Source organism: Triturus cristatus, chromosome 8 (genome assembly GCF_964204655.1).
Source record: "Triturus cristatus chromosome 8, aTriCri1.1, whole genome shotgun sequence".
Lineage (NCBI taxonomy): Eukaryota > Metazoa > Chordata > Amphibia > Caudata > Salamandridae > Triturus > Triturus cristatus.
Genome location: NC_140591.1, coordinates 678,695,727 through 678,718,094, shown reverse-complemented (window position 1 = coordinate 678,718,094; position 22,368 = coordinate 678,695,727).

Below are 22,368 nucleotides of genomic sequence, written 5' to 3'. Positions count from 1 at the left end.
TAATAAGTGATAAGGGAAAGAAGAGACACGTGGTGCAAAAAATAAAGGTACAAAACGACAGACACGAGTGATGAAGAAATAAGCTAACAAGTAAGCATACCACAAAAAGGAATGAAGAACGGGGTTGGTGAAGCCACATAAGGAAGACGGGACACTGAAAACGGGAGACTCCAGGACGACGGTAAGGAAGGGACATCCGCTAGGCAAGTTGAGGAGAACAGGGAACGACGAAGGACCACAAAAAATCGCTACCTAATGGGGGAAGAAGAAGGAAAAGTTAATCCGACAAAATGGTACAAAAAACATTAGGGGAGAAACTAAACAACACTAAAGTTGAAAAACAAACAGATACTACTACAATACATAAGACCATCATGACTGAGGTACTTCCATAGACTCTGTTCTGCAGCTGTTCAGAAATTGCTGGAGTAACATTGGATCTTCATAACTGGTAGTTTTATTATTATGAGTCACTTTAAAAAGGCAGGGATGGAATAAGCCGTAGCGCGCATTTATGCTGCGTAGTGCAGGTCTCATCTCCAAGAACTTTTTCCGACGGTCCGCAGTCACTTTAGCATAATCTTGGGCGAAGAAAAGAGTAGAACCATTCCAAGCAATTTTCCCACGCTGTTTGGCAGCCTGAAGAACTCTGAGTAGATCCGTATACTCCAAAAAGTACAAAATGACTCCTCTCGGCTTAGTAGATGATGAGGGAGAAGAACGGGATAATGTACCTAAGCGATGTGCTCTTTGAATATTTAATGAGGGTGTTTCAGGAAGACCCAAAAGAGTTGGTAAAAAAGATTTGAAAAAAGAAATCGGATTAGCACCTTCAAGGCCTTCAACTAATCCGTAAATGCGCAGATTATTGCGCCTATTTCGATTTTCCAAATTCTCAATTTGTTGCCTAAGTTGAACAACTTCCTTAGAAAGAAGAGGAACTTGAGCCGTGAGATTTTGAACAGAGTCAATCCGTACTTCTAGGTCTCCAACTCTGTTTTCAGTGAGAGACCAGTTGGCTTCCAGATTCTGAAGTCTGACGTTAGTTTCTTCCAAATGCGGTTTGAGAGCGCGAATCTCGTCAAGAAGGAGTTCCATAGATATCGGGGATGAAAAATTGGTGGGAGAGGGTGGGTTAGCTTTTACTCGCTTGCCAGAAGTAGATGGTGACGCAGAAGGTATTTTGGAGCTTTGTTTAGCGCTTAAGCGAGGAGTAAGCGGTGCAGTAGATTTGGCGCCTCCAGAGTCTTTGGTGCTATCCTCAGTGTGCTCCTGTAGAATATCAAAAGGATTATAGACCTCTAAACTCGCCTCGGTGGAAGGACGAGCACCACTAGAGTTGCCGCGAGGCATGGTGATATATAGGAAAACACACAGAGTCCTTTGAAAATGCAAAGAGAGTGAAAAAACACCAGTCCAGGCAAGAGCCAAAAATAATGTTCCACAGTAACTGCAGGCAGAGAGGAAATGGCAACGATGGGAGGGACACCAGAAGGTCAAATAGAATAAGCTTTGCCCAAAAGAACGGAAAAGATAAGGACAAAAAAGGGTAGCCAACTGTTAACCAGCATCGTCATGCAGCTCCAGGTGGGGAGCAAGAGGTCGATGAAAAAACAAAATGGCGGCCGCGACGGTGAGGTAACCGAAAAAACATTAAATTAGGCTTGTTAGGCTCACCCTTTGAAAAAATAGCGGCAGCATTCCAACGAGCCGCAGTTCCGATTGCCGGAACCAGCAAGTCCGACGTTTTTCAGTAGTGAAACATTGCCAGCAGAAGTCGCGGATCCTCACGTCTCGGCGGAGCTCCCGAGAACAGCGGCCATCTTCTGAGGCTCCGAAGCCACGCCCCCAGAATTATGATAAATAATCAAGGGCTGTTTTCCATGTTTTCCTGGGCATCTCTCTCATCAATGAACTAGCAATCTATGCCAATCGAAATATGAGAGAGCAAGGAAAATAATTCTAGGAGCCTGATTACAAGACAGGCAGAGTGGATTCCCTGGGTGTGATATAGCTCTGCCTGATCACAAGTGGCACAGAGTTCCCACACAGTTATTTGTTTAAACTGTCATAGCACTGTTTTATTTTATTTTGGTATCAAGGTAGCACTCTAATAAAAACATTTTTGTGCCTTGCTAACCAATTTTAATCATCACTTTCCTTATCACGTGCACTGCATACATCACCCCTTATCATCTTTACCGTGGTCTCCCTCGATTCAGACAATATACCGACAGATACATTTGGGACACACATTGAACCAGTATCTACGTTCATCTGGTAGAGGATGGTTCTCTGGTGAAGTTCCTAGGTTCCCAAATGATGAAGCGAGCCACTTGTCGTGGGTGATGGGAATCTTTCTCATGCATACACATACCCTGTGGGACACTTGGGACATTTTTGACAGCAGCTAGATTTGTATCAGTATTCACTGAGTGGCAGCGTTAAGGTCACAAAACTATTTTTGACTCACAGTTTTTCTTATATATACAGAGTTCCCACACCCAGTATTTCCGTGTGCAGACAATCTAAACCCAGACTTACAGGTCGCTAATTCGAGATGATAAAATAACATTAGGTTTTGGCTGCAATGACAGATAAGCCGCGCCCCTGTTCCTCCCTGTCAAGAGGAAACATTCAATAAAGTAAATGCACTCCCTGCTAGAAATATTCTTTCCCTTTCCTCCTATATCCTGCAACCCCCCATTTATCTACTCAGCCCCACACAGAAGCTGTTGCTGCCATTTGCCACCAACTTTGAGCAGATGGTATATGGGTGTTAAAAGCCACAGAATTGGAGATTTAATGCAGTTTTATGCGTAATGATTATGGTCCAGGCGGTTAGTTTTTATTCTGTGGGGTTTGACTTGTAATAAAAGAAAGCATGTGCAAAGATACCTGTTGGAAAAAGCAATTCATGACACCGAAAATCTCCACACAATTACCCTGAACTCATATTCAGGGCCACAGGATTTCCTATATTCTACTAAGGCAACATATTATGGTAGAGTACATGTAGGTAGAGTCCATGACTAAAACACCATCAACATAAAACAGAATATAAATACATATATGTAAACTAGTGTAGACAATAAATGAAATAGAATATTTTACAAAATAAAAGAACAACATAAAACATTTAGTAAAAAAAAAAAGAGAGAACCATACAAGGTTGGAGACCTGATGTGAAAGGCTTGGTCAATGAGAATATGTGGGGGGCAGGAGTTTGGTTAAGCTTGAGATTTCCAACCCCCTGTAAGGCTCCAAGCAAAGCCTGCATCCCTGTATTGTTTACATGCTCTTGGGTTGCCATCCAGACCAGTAAAGGATGATAGACAGTGATGGAGATAAATGACTGACGGTTATGTTATGTTATGCTGTATTGATTTGTATAGCGCACTAATCACCTAAGAGGGTATCCAGGCACTTAGGAAGGTGTGTAGTTGTGAGATGCCCAAGGTGCTTATATGAAGAGACAGGTCCTCAGCTTCTTGCGGAGCTCAAGAAGTGAGGAGAACAGATGGGTGGGGAATGACAGACCTTTCCTAGTGTGATACTGAAGGCCTGTTGATCGCACATTCAAGCCCTTGGGCTTGCATCCCTACACCATTGGTTGGCCGTAGACATGCCGCATCTAAAACGTGGTGCTGAAGCCACTTTGAGTCGGGACCTTCGTTAGACTCAGTTCCGGATTGACAGAGCCTGCTGATCCCGTCGGCCACATGATTCCTGGTCAGATTGGATGGATTATCATAAGCTGCAACAGATGAACATTGCCACCCAGAATGCATATCTCCCGAGGTGAGCCAGAAGGGAATAAAGCTGAGTTGGAGACAGATCACACTTCTGCCTAGCTCTACATATGCCTGACACTGGGCATGTTCCCACAAGATAATACAGCCCTTGGGCCAGACTTGCTGTATACTCTATTTATTGCAGGTGACGCTAGATGGCCCATTAGTTCTCAGGAGCTGCTGTGAACCGCTGATGTCTTGTGACTGCTAAAGAATATGAAGACAGTGCTAACTAGCATGTACATGGAGTTTATAGTTGACTGCTGATGGCCGGTATGTACCACATCCCAGCCCAGAGGCCCTTCAAATCCTGATCATATGCCAGCCCATCACAGCTATTCTGCCCCAGTGCCCTGAGACTGTTTAGATGTGGGAGGAATGCCATGACTGCTGATTGCCTGTAAAGCTGTGCCACAATAAGCTGTTGATTTGATCTGATTAGATGGCGCCATTACTGGCAACACTACATGGACCTCATAGACTCCCTCTGGGGAGACTGTTCAGTATTAGATGGTGAACTGTATGCCTGATCCCATAGGAAAACGTTTGGGCAAGGGGAGGTGGTCCACTGCCATGCATCTTCCTTTCTCCCTCCACGCAGATGTCCAGAGGGAAAGCATCATGCCAACTTCTTTTCTCTGAGGCAGTCATGGGGAAACCAAAAGATCCCCTTAGAAATATGTCCTACATAACCTTGGACACTCTCATGGCCAATCTGACATTGATCGGAAAACAATGGACTCTGTGAGGGAAGACACTAACACAACAAATATTAAAATAAAATCACTGCCAGTGGATATCCGAATTTTGCAATCCGGCAACAGACCGAAAATTGGGAGCTCTTGGGGAACAGATAGATGTCATTAACATGGGCCTTGACCTCAACCGAGAACATTGGATGATGCAAAACAAAAGAGTGGAGAAGGAGGACAGGAGCCAGAAGAATAATGTCTTCTTCTTGTGCAATCTGGATTGGACAGAGGCTGAGGATATATTTAACTTCCTAATCTCCGTTATCACAAAAATTACAGGTCTTTCTTTTGACCCCCCTCCTGACTTCCAGAAGGTGCATAGAATCTTCTCCAGAGGTTGTAGAAATCAAATGGCACCCATTCAATTATTGTTGAATTCTTGCATCATCAATAGAGGAGAGAGGTGATCACAGGGTTGAAACAACACAGCAGGCTGTTCAAAGGAACAAATATTAATTGCCAGGTACTTTTAACAGGACATCATGATCAGGAAGAAAAAATTCCGGGCACTGACACATCTTCCCTGAAAAAAAAACCTTCAAAATGGCCTCCTGGAGCATGCCTTGATACTGCTTACTGTGAATGTTAAACACTGACAATTCACCGAACCTGAAGATCTGAAGCAGTACCTGGCAAGTAGGGACACTCAGAGTATGGACTAATCATGGCCAATAGGTGAACAGCCGTCAATGCCATCACAGGCTGAGGGAGTTGGAGACCTCCTCTTTGATACTGGTTCACCTTATCCTACAACCTGCACATTTTAGTGTCCATGTCATGGGTTTAAAAATGTTTGAGCCCAGAGGTGAGAAAGAGCAGAGAGGAAAACTGACCCGACAAATGGCGATAGTCACTTTGCTGCTCTGGGTTTAAAGCGGGGAAGAGGCTGGCATCTTTACTGACCCATCATTTTACAGTAAGACAGGACAGGGAGAGGTTCACTTTACTCTTCCACCCCTTCAGCTGTCACTAGAAGCATGTTGAGTTCAGACCTCTCAAAGTGGGGTTTGAGGCGGTTTATGTGGAGCACTCTTAAGAGGTTTCAAGGGATTTTGAGTTTCATCAGGTAGATGGACTCCCCTTTCTACTACTTTACCTCACATTGGCCTGTCCACCTGCCCTGGAGAATTTTGGTTTCCACAGGATCCATAACCTACACCTTCTGGCCAGGTGAAACTCAACCTCAGTGGAACTTCTGGTCATACCAGAGTTTCATGACTTCTTGACTGGCCACAAGTTTGTCTTTTGCCTTTTTCCTGAAGTGATGCATCTGGTTGCAGAGTGTCATCATATAGCTAAGCATATCCTGTGAGGGTTTCCTGGGCGCTTGCTCCCACCCTCTCTAACAAGGCTGAGACGTCCCCTAACTGGGTGTCTATTGTAAATGGGCTGAACGTAACCCCCTTCTGTGGCACCTCCCTGTATGCAAACCTAAGGCATGGCAGGAGGACGTTCTACTTATGCCTCATGGGTAAGGTAGGTCTGTTATCATAGCAAACACAAGGAAATGATGGATGGAGTGCTGAAACATTTCAGACACTCATCCCCAGTCACAGATCTGGGTTGAATCTATCATTGTTCTTTAGCTCACGTTGCCACCCTACTTCAGAAACAGCCATATGCAAATCAGTCTTGACCCTGTTCCTCATGGGAATATTTCAGCCCAAACTCCCAAGCCAGGTCTTCCCTGGACTGGAAACAAGCATCCTGGGACTGGTTCCAGGGTAACACCCCTCATCAGCCAGGCTAGCTTAAATCCAGTGGCAAAATGAGCAAGCGACCTAAGTCTAGGCATACCCTGCCAACTTAGGGTGAACAAAGCAAACACAAGGAGATGATGGATGGAGTGCTGACATTTTTCAGACACTCACCCCCAGTCACAGACCTGGGTTGAATCCATCATCGTTCTTTAGCTCACTTCACCAACCCAGTTCAGACCCAGCCATATGCAAATCAGTCTTGACCGTGTTCCTCACGTGAACAGTCTAGCCCGAACTGCTAAGCCAGGTCTTCCCTGGACCGGAAACAAGGATCCTGGAACCGGTAGGGGGTAACACCCTTCACAGGTCCATTATCATGCCTTTATGGTCCTTGTTGAATGTCTCCACAACACCATTTGTTTGGGGGTGATAGGGTGTGGAGAATGTGTTAGTCATTCCACACTCATCCCACATGGAATTTATGTATGCTTACATGAAGTTAGTGCCTCTGTCAGACACTACCTCTTTGGGGAACCCACCTCTGGTAAAAATCCTTATCCGGGCCCTAGCCACCACAAGACCAGTTGCCGACCTCAGAGGGATGGCCTCTGGGCAGAGGACGGTAGGTCCACCAAGATGAACCTGCTTCCTAACGCTATCTTGGGATGCAAGGGATAAACAATGTTAATGTCAGCCCTCTCAAGGGGCATGCCAATGACAGGTAATAGGGTCAGTGGAGCTTTGAGCTTTTTCCCTGACTTTCCACTGGCTGGGAATGTGGGACAGGGCCAAAAGAATGCATCTCAGTCCATCTTTATCCTGGGCAAATTGAAGTGGGTGACAATCCTAACGAAGATCTTGTCTTTGAAGTGTGTGACAAGCCTGGTGAAGGCCTTGTCTTGCCCCAGTTGTCCTGCCAGTGGGATAGCATGAGCAAAATCCAGTAGGAAGGGCCTGTAAAACTGAAGGACCACCAGCAAGCAGGTCCAGGAGCCTTAGGCTTACTGTAAATGAGGTGATTTTACAAATAGATAAGGTGATCTTCAGAGGTATTACCTGCTGCCTGGGCCACAGCTTACCACCTCTTGCCCTCTGCAGTGGGGCACTCTTTCAGTGCTTTGCAGAATTCCTCCCTGGTGGGCCTACCCTCACCTTGTCGTCCAGCAAGCTCAGGTAAGAATCCCAGGGTAGCAATGTCCTCCCTTGTATACTCAGGAGCATCCTCCTCATGTGCTGAATCAACCGGGACCGCAAGAACTTTAGGGCCTGTTTTTCCATGCCCCTTGCCCTTACTCTTCTTGACAGCTGCCTGGGCCATTCTCCAAGACTCCATGCTCCCTTGACTCCCTTCTTGAGTACTATGGTGTCAGGCAACCTATGGTAGATTTGGAAAATGCAAAAGAAGCCGATCAAGGAGAATAAAAAAAACTTGAAATGGTCTTAAATTATTTATAATAGATGGTAGTGTACCACCAAAATTACAGTATGGCACTGCTCAAATCCAAGTCCAAATCCCACTGCTGTCACCATTGTAAGAAATGTGGTTATTGGTTGACGGGAGTGAACCCTGTACTCAAAGAGTAACCACAGTCCTTGTCAGGGTGAATTCACAAGCACACCCCAAATTAACCTGTACTCAAACTTCTCATAAATTGGCACAAAGCAGTCAAGCTTAACTTAGAGACAACGTGTAAAATGTTTATGCAGCACTACAAACAGAAATAAAGAGAAAAAACAACACAAGACAAATCCCACTTCAGTGTGAAATAATAGCTTAGTAGAACCGTAAATATGCACTGTTAAATATTTAAGTGAAAATTGCAGCAAAAAGCGCAAAGTGCAACTCACAGCTATCTGGTCATGCAAGACCAGGTGAAAGTCACAAGTACAGACCAACTGCGATGGAGTGCGGGCAAGATACAGGAACTAGGCTAGTCCCACTGAAAGAGTTACCTTCAAAGTCCAGTGCAACTAGTTCTATTTGTTGGAGAATAAGTTGCTAGGAGCAAGGAGCAAGGAGAGTGTCATGGATGATCATCAATGTAGCATGATGAGCAGGCTGAAGCACAAAATTCCTGTTGGCGTCACAGACTTCATTACTTCAAGCCAGGCGTCGCTAGCATTGACTGTGAAATGAAGAGATGGGTTCGCCGGTACCTCGCATTGGCATATAACGCAGTTGGCAAGGTCTTGTGTGAACAGGCCCATTTGTGTTAATGAATAACCCAAAAACTTCAGGGGAGCTGGATTTAGGCCCACCAAAGGTCAAGGACCTGGGAGGTACCACTTGGGGTCAGGAACTCAGGAACTCAGCAGAGGCCAGCAGGGCTCGAGCAGATCCAGATTGAGGTCCAGTAAACAGGTCAACTTGGTAGTTGCAGGGAGCCTCCGAGGTTTGCCATTTATGTCCCTGGAGATCAGGACAGAAGGTCAGCTGACTGGCCCTTGGAGTAACTACAGGCTGGGATGAACGGTGGAGGTCCAGTATTATTTCTCAGCAAGCAGAGTAGCACGACAGAAATCCATCATGGCAGTCCTTCAACCTTAGTATCCACAGTGATCTTGTCAAATGCCTTTGTATTTGAGTCCCTTTGGCTCATATCACAAACTCCTAGACGTAGGAGGAAGCTGTCTGTAGATAACCTATATAAAGATGGCATGAAGGGAATCATTTAGAAACATTCCAACATGAGAACGTCCCCTTTTAGCAAATTAGCTGCAGACACACAATTACACATTTTGCTTGTTAGTTGGAATAATCAAGTCCCAATGATGCAAGGATAGAGTTGAACTAAACAATATATATCTATGTTTTCAGCTTTTCCTAGTGACTCTTTGGTAGCAGGTGTATGTATATTCCAGTTATATTAATACACGATTGAACCATGACAACCGAACTGTGACTTGTAAAACCTTATGCTAACCAGCTTTCCCGAAAAAACTATATATCTACCAACAAATAATAGACTGCAAAACTTAGAAAAACAACACACATTAAAAGCAACACATACCTCATAAAATACATAATCAATGCACTTAACTTTGGCTTCCAATAAAACAAAGGATAGAGGCTACGTGGTGGTCTTCTGTCTATCATGTATACATCTAGATAGGGCAGGCAGACTGCCGTCAGCTCAATGGTGTTTAAGAGACCACAAACGGTGGCGGGCCGGTGGTTGGACAGCCATGATATAAATCAGGCCCCAAGTGATTACTTGGGGCCTGATTTATATCATGGCTGTCCGACCACCGGCCCGCCACCGTTTGTGGTCTCTTAAACACCATTGAGCTGACGGCAGTCTGCCTGCCCTATCTAGATGTATACATGATAGACAGAAGACCACCACGTTGGTGGTCTTCTGTGCTGGCGAACCACTCGCCATTCCTGTTCTGATGGTGCAGACCCGCCAAGCAAATCTGGATGTTCACATCGGCCTGGGGGTGTTGTGTCGGCAGAGTACTGACAGGGGTGACCCTGGAGGTGAAGAGACAGGTAAGTGACATTTTCTTTTACATAAATCACATATATGATGTGTAGGAGTACAATTGTGTCTGTGGGATATGTATGTAGTATGTGTACATTCTGCATGGCACCCCACCAACATCCATACACCAAGCAATGTGTACCTGCACACACCACTAACACTTACCTTCTAATCCATCAGAACAGGGTGCTGGTCTGTCATGGTGAAGGTGTAGCAGGACACAGGAGACCTGGATGAAGGAGAAGAGGAGGAAACCCCAGCCTGAACCCCCAAAAAATGTGAGTATTCACCCCTGCTTGTCCATTTCCGCTGACTCTAAGTAGGAGGGATTCCAGTTGGAATTCCCTTTGAAACAAGTAAGAACCAAATTCCAACAGTGCTTCTCCTGGCTGGAGTCCCACCACAGCCTCCTACAGCCTATCCTGCCAAAGGGGTGGAGAGCAAAGTCCTGGTGAAGTATGCAAAACCACAGTGGTCTTCTCACCCATTGCAATTTAGCATCTAAATCGGGCAGGCAGACTGCCAGATAGGTAAGTGGGAAGACAGCCAAAAAAGGTCACTCTGTCATGGTCCCACCAACATCTAAGTCAGGCTCTCTGTATAGTTTTTAAAGTGCTTCAGGACAAGGGATGTTTGCCCCTGCAAAGAAGATTACAAACTGCAAATCTTGTCTGCATTAAAAAATTTCAGAAAACAAGACAGGGTGTTCGAGCTTTTATTATGAGAGCAGCTCAGCTCTGGAATAAATTAGCATTCACTTTAAGATCTAATGCTAACTTACTGTATTTCAGGAAAGACGTAAAAACCTGTCACTTGCCTGTGTAATTAGCATTCACTGATCTGGCACTTCTCGATAGCAGTCTGTTCTTTGTCTAAATGGAGACTCGATTGCCAGGATACCTGTATGGTGATAATGCACTCTATAAATATTATACGTAAATAAATAATAAATACATTCATTACATACTTAACCACACTGATAAACATTTTGTAAAAACAATATTTTTGGCACATTTTTAAAATATACGAATATGCAACTTGCCTTTGGGACCGGGCCACTGTGAGGGGACTCCAGCTCCCAATTTTACCTCTACCTGGAGGCAAAGAAACAATCCTCCCAGGACCAGGAGGAGCTGATGCAGGACCACCCCCCTTGGTTTGAGGTTGACTACCTGCTGACTCTGACTCTGTGGAAGACTCATTGTTGCAATCTTAGCACAAGCCTGCACTCCTTTGCGGGCAGTCACATCTGACGGCTGGGGAGATCTTGCCAGCCAAAAGCAACCTAATTCCCATCCTACTATTTTTGGTCGTACTTGTACTCACTAGGGTGCACTGCACTGCAAAGTCTGCAGATTCTGTCAAGGGGGACCTCAAAGTTGCATTGAAACTTGAATTAGCAAGGAGGAGGGTCATGCTGCCTTTAGGCACCACCAGTACTCCTGCTGTGTGGCCCATCTCTTCCAGTAAATAGTGCCTGGGCTTGAGAGGGGGCTGTGTGACATAGTGACCACATCGTTCCCACTGAGAGGACCCAAGCCCGTCAACCATTGTGGCAACAAGCATGAGGGGTAGAGCCGCCATCCTTGGCCTCGCGGCAAATGTACTGTCCTTCTCTGCTCAGTAGATCCTGACTTCAATGAATTTGTGAGTTAGCCTGTGTGGTCTGGTGCCATTGCGGTTGTGGTTGAACCTTTTGCTCTAAGACTTTGCAATAGACTCTTCCCTTTCTGTGGATGTGGTGTTGTCATGGACTACTTACCTATTATATTAATGAAGTGCATTGTATGTTTGCCTGCATGCCCCTTGCCTAATCCAATTTTAAATCCAATTTCAAACAAAATTTCTCCATTATGATTTATATCTAGCTTATTTTGGCAGATTTTCGTACAGTTTACTGCCCAGCCCATTCTCAAAAGCACGGTCATAATTTTAAAATCCAGAGATTGATTGACATGATGACTTTGCCACTACTTCCAGGGTAATCATCCCTAATTTCTCTATTTTCCCATCTTATTACTGGTTTTAGGGGTGGGTGAAGTTCGTGGTGTCCTACTATGTGGAATTCCACAAAGTTGAAAAAATAATCCGCTGTGCTGTGTGGAGTTCTGCTTCCGGGCAGAGGTTGCCGGTGTGCCCGTTTGCATTGGAAATGCGGAGTGCATCCACGCACTCCAAAATCACATGTGAATGGCATTACACAGTTCTCAAGTATGTTCTTGCATGGGCGCTGTCATCTTGTTTTTTTGCTCTCTGTTATTGTGCTGGACCTAAATTGTATCTGTACTTAATCTTTATAATCCTCCTCCTTTATTACTTTTCTACCCCTAATTTTTATTTATTATAATAGTGTGTGTCTTTGTGTTTGTGTAATTTACGTTTTTATGTAAATTGTTTCATGTTTTTGTGACTTGTTGACTTTATTACCACTTCTTTCCTTCGTTCTTTCATCTTTTCTTTTCTTTACCTTCCTTTTACTTCTTATTATTTCTACCCCACCCAGAGCCATGGCAGAGGGATGACTTCCTCGTGGGCTGCGACTCCACCCAGGTGTGCAGCCCTGGGCGATCTTTTGAGAGGAGGAGGTGGCAGCACTAGTTTGTTTTGTGCATCGCCACCTCTGCTCTCTGCTGGCAGCAGGTGGCAGCCCTGGTATCCGTTACCCCCTGCAGGACCGCCAGCAATGCTGGGGGACGGTGTGCTGGTGTATGCTGTGCACCAGGCAGATTCAGTGCACCACCCAGTAGCTGAAGTACCACTGGGCGGTCATTCTGGACCGGGAACAGGAGCTGCTTGACCTGCTAGGGGCCGGTTAATTATTTGTTGTGTTCCACAATGCTAACATTGTTTCCTGAATAGCATGCTGCTCACACTCAGATGTAAGTTATGTTTAGTTTACGCTGGTATATTATTGTGTAATCCAGTTTCTAGTTGCTGCTAGGCAGGTGCTCAGCGCTCCGTAATCGCATTCATCAGGCGCTCGATATGGCTGATTGAGAAGCCATTGCAGACTGTTCTCTTGTCACTTTAGTGAATCAGTGAGTAGTTCGCTATCTCTGTGACTTTGTTTATGTAGCTTGTACAGTTTCAGTTTATTTAAAAGAATTCACAGTGATGTGAAGTATGCATCTATGCATTGCAAAAAAGGGAGACTGAGTTGGTCCATTAAGGTTATTGAGAAATGGGAATAGAATTAAAGATCATTAACTGTTATACATTAATTCCAAATGTAGTTTTTGTTAGGGAAATTTGGAATATGTATTTAACGACACACTAGGCTCGATTTGTAACTAGCAGTGATCTGTTTTAGGGACGTATGTGACTGTGTTTGCTTTTCATAAAACATTTTGTGGATATTATTAACTGAATTACTGAATTACTAATATATTTTTATTTATATTCTTAATTTCTTTCATCAGCACCCAAGGGCAAGAATAGGGATGTTTCGGAGGGTCCGGGAGAAGCTGGTCAGCCAGCGCCGACCCCCAGCACCCATGCAGAGGGCTCTGCTGACTCCCAGTAAGTCCTTTAATGATTGTTGTGGATTTCGTAGGGTAGAATTTTGGGGTATTGGTGCTGTCCATGGTAAAGATTTGGATAGCCGTCCCAAGTAAGCTAGTATTTTATATAAAAATCACAATGTATGTTTGTTGATAAGGGATAGGTGGACGAAAGGATGGTTTAAAGAGAGGTTTGCTATTGAAAAGGTGGATAATGTATTTGACATTTTGGTTAAAGACTGGATGGGAGAAAGTAAAGCTTAATCATGGTGGCTATGGGTAAATTAGAATGAAAGGATGAACGAATATTTGGATTGTTTGGATGAATATGCAAGGCAGCTCTTCTTCTCATGAGGAGCATGCTGCTCACCTACTTTGCTTACTTGGTTTATGTAGGGTTATCAACATCATTCAAAGCTATGGTTCTAAGTGGGGGTTATTTATTTGTATTCTTTGTTCTACTCCCTTTGCTCGCTGGATTTGTCAGGTGAGCCAGATCTATCCTACCTATCATTCATCATCCCCCCTTCCCGCCCATGGCATCTTTGGCAACTATGACCGAAGTGCAGTATAGGTCAAACAATTTGTGACTACAATGTTGGCCGTGTAATGTGCGTCTGCTTCAGTTAATGCACCATTTACAATGTTTTCAATGCATTGCAAACCAAACTGAACACACAAGGTGTGCTGTCCCTTCGCCCACTCAGTCATCTACTTCACTCCTTTAGTTTTTCCTAAGTTCTTCCATCCCAGCCTACTAAACTGGAAAATCCATTCTTTGCATTTGCCACATTTAATGTGATAACCTTGTGAAGTGATTCAAGAATATATTTCATGGTTTTCCATAACAGATTTAATTAACACTTGTTCCGATTTTTACCTTTCGAATTGTTACGTGACTGAATAAACCAAAGATGATGAATCGATGATCAGTGTAGTGTCCCCCCTATTATATATATATATATATAATGGCTCCAACTACACCTCAGACCAGCGCACTCTCGGACGGGTGCTTAGTAACGCGGAGGTGCATCCGCGTTTAAAATGCTCGCTCACTCCTTTCTCCCTTCTGGCATAAGGAAAGCACTCGCAGGGGTTTTCTTAGAGTTTCTTTTATTAATTAATCCGCTTTGCAACATGACGCGTTTCGGCTGACGCCTTAGTCTAATGTTTACAAGTTTTGCGCCTGAAAGCGGCAGACATTTAAAAATACGTCAACGGTCACATGATGTATTTTACGATGGAAATTGAAGAGAGACCACTGGGCTTTCATATTCAGGCGCCATATTGGAGTATATAATCCCCCATCAGTCCCGATATTCAAAAACAAACATTGCTGAATTATTTTCAAGAAGGAGTATGTAACTTTAACAAAAAACGTGAACATCACATTATTTGAAAAAAAAGTTAAAAAACATTACATACAATTAACAATTTTTGTTTGTCGGGATCAAATTAATCATCGGCTATAGATCCTGAGGTGTGGTCTCTCATATTATGCCGTGTATCGGCTTAAATCATACATAATGCACTGTGGACCATATTGTACAAAAGGCCATAAAGAGTACATGAATCTGACTTCCTAATTATTATGCTGATCAATCATGGAGATACTAGTTCAAACTGAATTTAGTCACCCAGATGTACTGCCAATTCTTCCCCTACATTCATTTCTTTAGGTATCTTAGTGCCCAGATCAATGATATATCTTGATTCCAGTCTACGTAACTGCTTAATCCTGTCCCCTCCCCTTATATTCATAAGGATCTGGTCTAGCCCGTAATATCGCAACAGCTCCCTGTTTCAAGTGATGCCAATGAATTAAGAAAGATTATGAGAAAAAACTGGCATATCTTGAAAACAGATAACATCATAGGCTCAGATATCCCACCAACTCCTCTATTAACTTTCAGAAAGGCCAGACCATTAAAAGATAGTCTTGTCCAAAGCCATTTATATATTAAATCTAACACAGGGGGGACCTTAAGGGAGCTTAAAGGTTTTTACCCGTGTGGTAAATGTAAGGCTTGTGTGAGTAGCAGAAGGACACTCACATATCAGGTAACTGGTCTAAAGAAACCCAAGTATATAAACAAGTTTCTCACGTGCAACAGCGCCTATGTGGTTTATTGTCTTGAATGCCCATGTGGACTGCGTTACATCGGCAGTACTATTCACCCAGTGAAAGTAAGAATCTTGGAACACATGAGGGCAATAGCAAAAAATGATGCAACTTATTCAGTGGCAAGACATTTCTTTGAGAAACATGAAAGCAACAGGGAGCAGTTGCGATATTACGGGCTAGACCAGATCCTTATGAATATAAGGGGAGGGGACAGGATTAAGCAGTTACGTAGACTGGAATCAAGATATATCATTGATCTGGGCACTAAGATACCTAAAGGAATGAATGTAGGGGAAGAATTGGCAGTACATCTGGGTGACTAAATTCAGTTTGAACTAGTATCTCCATGAATGATCAGCATAATAATTAGGAAGTCAGATTCATGTACTCTTTACGGCCTTTTGTACAATATGGTCCACAGTGCATTATGTATGGTTTAAGCCGATACACGGCATAATGTGAGAGACCACACCTCAGGATCTATAGCCGATACACGGCGTGATTAATTTGATCCCGACAAACAAAAATTGTTAATTGTATGTAATGTTTTTTAACTTTGTTTTCAAATAATGTGATGTTCACGTTTTTTGTTAAAGTTACATACTCCTTCTTGAAAATAATTCAGCAATGTTTGTTTTTGAATATCGGGACTGATGGGGGATTATATACTCCAATATGGCGCCTGAATATGAAAGTTCAGTGGTCTCTCTTCAATTTCCATCGTAAAATGCATCATGTGACCGTTGACGTATTTTTAAATGTCTGCCGCTATCAGGCGCGAAACTTGTAAACATTAGACTAAGGCGTCAGCCGAAACGCGTCATGTTGCAAAGCGGATGAATTAATAAAAGAAACTCTAAGACAACCCCTGCGAGTGCTTTCCTTATGCCAGAAGGGAGAAAGGAGTGAGCGAGTATATATTTATATATATATATATATATATTATCTACTGGCGGTCGCCAGTAGATAGTTATAGTTAGGACCGTGTTTCCATAGGAAATCTGCATCTTTCTATTTGGAATAACTTTGGCGCCGGTTGACGAATCCTCGCGAAATTTTCAAAATAGGTGGGGCGTTCCGCTCCGCTCCTACCCTGAAAGTCTCGGGGGGATTCGTCAAGCGGGGGCTGAGAAAAAAGGGGGGTCCCAAAACGCGTTTTCCCCATGCAATTTTCCATAGGGACCTTTAGTCCAAGGTACAGCCCGAACGGCTGAACAGAATTACTTGAAATTTGGCAGAGAGGTAGTCCTCAGGTCAGGGAAGTGCCTTTTGCAGGTCTGGTGTCAATCTGTTCAGTAGTTCCTGAGAAAATCAAAAGTAAAATCATATATATATGTGGGCGGAGCCTAACCACACATCTCATCCTGAGATCTGATTGGCTGTCAGCACTTCATCCAAGAAGTGTTGGCAGCCATCTTGGGACCAATATACATGATAGCACCTCATTAAAAAGCATTGCAGTTAATAGAAGGTTTTAAGACTTTAGTTACATTATAAATCATTTGTTGATGGTACCATACTCATTTTAGGAATTGTGGTATGTTCTAAGGTGATTTCACCATGTGAAAAAGCCTTCTGCTGGGATATCATGATTGAGAGAAAAATATTTTCTCATGCTTTTCCCACATAGGTTTGGAAGGTGATCTATAAGCTAAACTGAGAGCTTATTTTCTGTAAATTCACATTATCTTTCTCAGTCATGTGAGAATGAAGTCTGACATTCTCAGTAAAACATGTACATCCAACAAGGGCAGAGACTGTCAGTTGATTCCTTTGTGTTCTACTGCAGCTTCCCAGAGTGTTCCAAAGAACAACTAGAGCGCTAACAGTCCTACTTATGATAAACGTATGGCACACCTGAAGCCATCTTGCTTGGATTAAAGTGGTAACTCTTAAAACATTTAATTTAAAAAGGAACAAAATGAGGGGGTTCATTTTTCCATAAAAAGTATGATTAGTGCTGCAGAAAGAAAAATTAGGGCTCATTTTGAGTGACTTCTCAAATCCTCTTCTATTTCATTAAAAAATTCTGACATGCAGACTACAGTGATCTAATGAGCAAAAAGAGTGCTAACATTCTGAATTAATGGCAAATGTGTGACACATCTGAATGCCTTCTTGATGGAATCAAAGTAAAAAACTGAAAGTATTTCCTACTGAGGAGACTGCAGTAAATGAGGAAATTATGAAACTTCATAACAAATAAGTCTCCCAAGATGGCCACCAGAGACAAAAGAGCCCAAATGTAGCCCAAATATCACCCAGATGTAGCCCAAGTATAGCCCAATGACAGAATGTCCCAGAATGTTCTTAAAAACAACTAGAGCGCTTACTGTCTTCATTATGACAAAAGTATGGCACACCTGAAGCCATCTTGATTGGAATAAACTGGTAACACTTAAAACATTTAATTTAAAAAGGAACACAATGAGGGGGTTCATTTTGCCATAGAAATTATGATTAATGCTGAAGAAAGAAAATGAGGGCACATTTTGAGTGACTTCTCAAATCCTCTTCTATTTCATTAAAAAATTCTGACATGCAGACTGAAACATGCACTTTTAATACCAGGAGCAGACTTCCATGGTGAACAGTAGTTTTACTACAGTGATCTAATGAGCAACTAGAGGGCTAACATTCAGAATTTATGGCAAATGTGTGACATATCTGAATACCTTCATGATGGAATCAAAGTAAAAAACTGAAAGCATTTCCTACTGAGGAGACTGCAGTACATGAGGAAATTAGGAAACTTCATAACAAATAAATCTCCCAAGATGGCCACCGGAGACAAAAGAGCCCAAATGTAGCCCACAATCACCCAGATGTAGCCCAAATATAGCCCAATGACAGAAGTGTGCAAAACACTTATTATTTTGTGTTTTTGCAGTGTTATATAGTGCAGACTTGTCAGGTATTGGAGTGCTTTACATGAGCATTGGTTACATCACACAAATACAAATTCATTTTGGTTGTATACATGGGGAGACTAAGTGATTTGACCAGAATCACAGAATGTCGAGCTGAAGCAGAAACTCGAACCTGGTTCCCCAGTTGCAAAGTCTGCAGTTCTGGAAGTAACACCACATCCTCTCCCCTAAGTGCAACATTTAATCAAGTGGTCAACTGGATAAAAAAACATAAAGATAACAAATAATTTAAAAGTGCTTTGTCGCTATTTGAAAACTCAGAAAATATGTCCTTATTTTAGTCTTTTAGAGCACTAACCATAATTTTGATGCCAATAAGACCCTCTCATATATGTAATTTCTAAAGGAAATGCTCTAGGTATTACAGTTTTGATTACATCAAGATGACGTCAGGCGTTCCACACTTTTGTAATAAATATAGAATGTTAGCAATCTAGTTGTTCATTAGGATACTGTTGAGAGGCAGAGGCCAGGGGCACGGACCCTGAAAATTGAAGGCAGGTAGGAGGGTGCAAAGGCAACAATTTAACCACACTGAGCAGGCAGGAAGGGCCGTGGCAGCACAACAGACTATGGAGGGCAGTGGAAAGGGGGGCAGGGGCAACAAACCAACAATACAGGACTTGCAAGAGAGGCTGTGGCAATGTAATAGACCATTGTGGGCAGAAGGAAGAGGCAATGGTAGTACAACCATACATGCCAACAGACCCGATTCAGCCAGGAAAAGTCCAATGTTTTTAAGCTCAAATGGGCTTTATTTGATCTGTTTCCTGTCTACAATCTCCTCTTTTTCAATGTAACTCAAAGGGGAAAATCAATACCCCAGTTTTTTTTCAAAATCCCCCTCTTACCAAGTTCAAAATGTTCGCAAGTATGGTACATTGGATCATGGAAGAAAATGGGGTAGGGACATGGACTTGGATAACAGAGGACAGGAGGGACATGGAGAGGTGCACCAAACTGACCCTGCAGGGCAGGCATCAGGGTTTGCAGCAGCACAATACACCACACAGGGCATGCGGGACAGGAGTGCAGCACAACAATCCATAGAAAGCAAGAGGGAGGGGACAGGACCATGCACATGGACAACAGAGAACAGAGGGGCAAGAGGCAATGGTAGCTAGCTGACCATAATGGACAGCCAGGAGAGAAAGCTGCAGCATAACAGACCATAAAGGGCAGGCGGGACGGATCAGGAGATTACAATGGAATAGACAAGCCAGGAGGGAGGGAGTAGGGGTCTGCACATGTAAACAGAGGGCTGGGGGCAAGGGGGCAGGGCAGAAGCAGCAAGATAGCCATGGAGGTCAGGCAGGATGGGCACTAGAATCAAGACACACCATGGAGAGCAACAGTGAGACTGTGATGGCATACACACAGACCATGGAGGAAAGGTAGGAGGGGGTCAGGGGCAGCTAACTGACCACACAGGGAAGGTGGGAGGGGCCATGGCAGCACAGAAGACCATGCATGGCAAGTGGGAGGGTTAGTGGCAGCACAATGGCTATGATGGGCAAGAAGGAGGGTGCAGGGGCATGCACAAAGGACGATGCAGGATAGAAGGGAGGGTCAGGACCTGTGCACAGACAAGAACGTTCAGGGGAAGGGGCCTCACAACAGACCGCACGGGGCAGGCAGGAGGAGCAGTTGCAGCACAACAGACCAGGGAGGGCAGAAGGGTGTGGCAGTACAATGGACCATGTAGGACAGGAGGAAGAGTATAGGGGCATGGCATGTGGACAGGCAGGGTGGAGGTGGCAGGGACAGGTTACAGTCATCTGACAATGCTAGGCAGGTGGGAGGGGAGTGGCAGCTCAACAGAACACTCAGAGTAGATAGGAGTGGCAGGTCCATGGAACATGGAGGGCAAAAAGGATGGAACAGGGGCATGCACAAAGACATCGGAGGGCAGGGGGAAGGAGAATAGGGGCAGCAAGCTAAGCACAGAGTTTAAGCAGGAGGTCAATGATGGGGCATAGAATTGGGCAATGGAGGGCAGGAGGAGTGGACTGGTACATCATACTAAATTGAGGGCAGTGGCAGCACATCAGACCATGCATGGCAGGAGGGAGGAGGCTAGTCCATGGATTCACACAACAGAGGATAGGGAGGAGGGGGATGGGGCAGCAAGCTAACTGTTCAGAGAAGGCGGGTATTGGGAACTTTATGTTTTTAAAACGTGTGTCTGTGCAAACTACTTAAAATATGAACAAGTATGCAGCATAAACTCATTTTATTCAGGAAGAAGAGAACGTTTGTGACTGTGACTCCGGGCTCACTTGGCAGAAACACCCCCTGACCCTCCACCCCCTATCGCAAAATGTAATGCCCGTGAAACGGGTAGGTGAACACAGTGGTATATAGAACATAGTCCTGAGAGCACGATTGAAAATGAAAACTAGATATAGTCTATGGTATAAACTATGCACCAAAAAGTGTGATATAAGATGAACCGGGCGTGAAATATAATATGCAATACAATGTGCGCAATGACAGATTCATTGGAGAGCGCGAGATAGCACAGGCTCTAGCGCGTGCTATGCGATATGCGCCTTGGAGTGTAATATGCACCGGGCAGTGTTGTGTAACCTAACTAGCCTCTAAAGTTGTAATATAAAATATGTGCTTTGGAGTGTAACGTTGCATATGCACTGTGACAAAGATATGGATCCCAGATTGTAATATGTATGGCATAGCACTGTGCGTTATAACATAGGCATCGAGGAAGGCACGTTAGATGGGGCAATATAACCCGTGCGAAGACAAGTGTGGCATGACATATTCACGGGGTGGTGTTACAGTGCACATGGGCTAGAGAGTGTCATAGCATATGCACTAGCTAGTGGAATACAACACAGAGGTGTGTGGCACTCAGCAGGCAATGGTGGGTGTAACACAGCATTGGGCTCTGCCAGGAGCGCGCTGTGACTCTCAAGTGATGTTCGTCCCCTTTCCAGAGAGTAAAATAAAAAGTATTACACATCTGGCAGTGGATGTGTGTTTTATTAACCGTGAGGGGGGTTTCTTGCATAGTTTTGGTCGAATTTTTGTCGAATCCCCTTTGAATGGCTTGGTGTGCATGTGTATTAAATGTGCCCGTCAATAGCTACCCATGTTTGTATAAATAAACGATAAGGGTGTCTACCGGGATTAGGCACGGTAGGGCATCAGACATGTCAGAGCTTCACTAGTGGTGTAAATGCATTCCACGTGGATTCATTGTATGCATAGTCGCCTTTTAATGAATATCACGCAAATCGTCATGGTGATAGGTACGTACGGTTTGTCCAGCATGTCCTAGGTGTGTCTATAAATATATATTTTTTTTAAATAATAAAAAACAGTGGCCGGCCCTGGGGATTGGGGTCAAAAAAATATAATTAGGAGACAGGCCCTGGGGGATGGGGTCATCAGGGCCAATAAATTAGAATAAGAAGGGGAACCACACAGCCCCCCTTCTTAAAAAATTAAAATAAATAAAAGACTGGCATTGTGCCGGAGGCCACGCCCCCTCCTTGCAGCACTCTGCAAACGCGCCCCCTGGCGAGTTGTAAGTTGGGGAATTAATTCCTCTTCAATACTGAGGGTCCCTGAGGGCCAACTAGCCCAACGTGCATCTCCAGTATGCGCCAGGGAGCTGCGCTGCAGACAGGTGTTCTGAGGCCAAGCCCCTTTTTACACCTCTCTGCAACGCAGCTCTGTGGCGCTTACTGGAGGTACCTAGTGGTCTAGTTTGACCCTAGGGACCCTTAGGATTCAAGGGGACTTAATCTCTCAACTTAGAACAGCCACAAGGCGCGTTTACACAGTGGTGAAGGGAGGGGACGGGGCCTGAGGTGACGTGTGCAAACACGCACTATGGCACGTTTTAAATTGGGGATATAATTTCCCTTCAATACTGAGGGCACCTGGGGGCTAACTAGCCCACCAAGTGCTTCCAGTAAGCGCCACTGAGCTGCATTGCAGAGAGGTGGTCCAGGCCGTGCCACTTTTTACACCTCTCTGCAACGCAGCTCTGTGGCACTTACTGGAGGTACCTAGTGGGCTAGTTGGACCCTAGGGAGCCTCAGGATTCAAATGAA